Genomic DNA, 978 nt, shown 5'->3' with positions numbered 1-978 from the left:
AATGAAGGATACGTCCTCATTAAACATCTGCAAATGGTTCTTACCTAAACACATACAACTAGACACAGCTTTTAAAAATCCAAATATTCAGCTTGAACTTAATGAGAGAACCTATTCTTCCCATAATGGGAAAGGTGCTCACATCGAGATACTTCAGCCCCAACTTCCACAGACTCTAGTGGGAGTTAGGAGATGCTCTGCTGCTAGATGAAAAAATTTCACTTATGTCAGGGAAAATTGTATTAGGCAAACAGTTTAAGTGAGCAAGAGTTCACATATATTAGAGAAATCACCTCATGCCTTACAAAGGCAAGATAAATTTTGTAGACCCCCTTCTCTGTAGAGGCCATCAGCTCACTAACAAGGCTCTGAAACTCAGTAAGCAGAATGGGGGGGGGGGCAGACCTCAATATGAGAATTGGCCGACACACATTTCCTGAGGGAAGCAATTCAGATTGTCCTGGTTAAATGTTCTCTTGATCTTCAAGCTCTTTTGAAACCCAGTCCATTCCTAAGATCACTATGAAAATGCATCAGTGTGATGCATAAACCCTTTTCTGGTAGCTTTAAGTAAAACACATCTTTTGAAAAATGCGTACAGTCAATACTTTTCAAGTCCTAATACATAAAGCACATAAGCTGGCGGTCTCCCCTGGGACAGTCTAAGCCTTACTTTTGCCCCAACAAATTAGGAAGTTCCCTTGACTCCTGAGTTTGCCTTTAGAGATGAGAACTCAACACAGAAAGCAAAGTCAGCTGCCAAAGAGCTACTAATTTAGAGCAAAGCTGTACAACACAGCAAAACCCCATTTATTACATTTTATCTTATGCACACTTAAAAATGTTTACATAATAACTCCAGGCCCCAATGTAGACCATGAATCTACTATCAATTTTTTTAAATTTTCCATCTTCCTAGAAGAAGTGTGGTGTTTAGGGGCTGATAGATCAACATCAGAGATCAAATCTGTTGCCATC

Source organism: Leptonychotes weddellii, chromosome X (genome assembly GCF_054177405.1).
Source record: "Leptonychotes weddellii isolate Sample4059 chromosome X, ASM5417740v2, whole genome shotgun sequence".
NCBI lineage: Eukaryota > Metazoa > Chordata > Mammalia > Carnivora > Phocidae > Leptonychotes > Leptonychotes weddellii.
Note: the sequence above shows the minus strand (reverse complement) of the source record.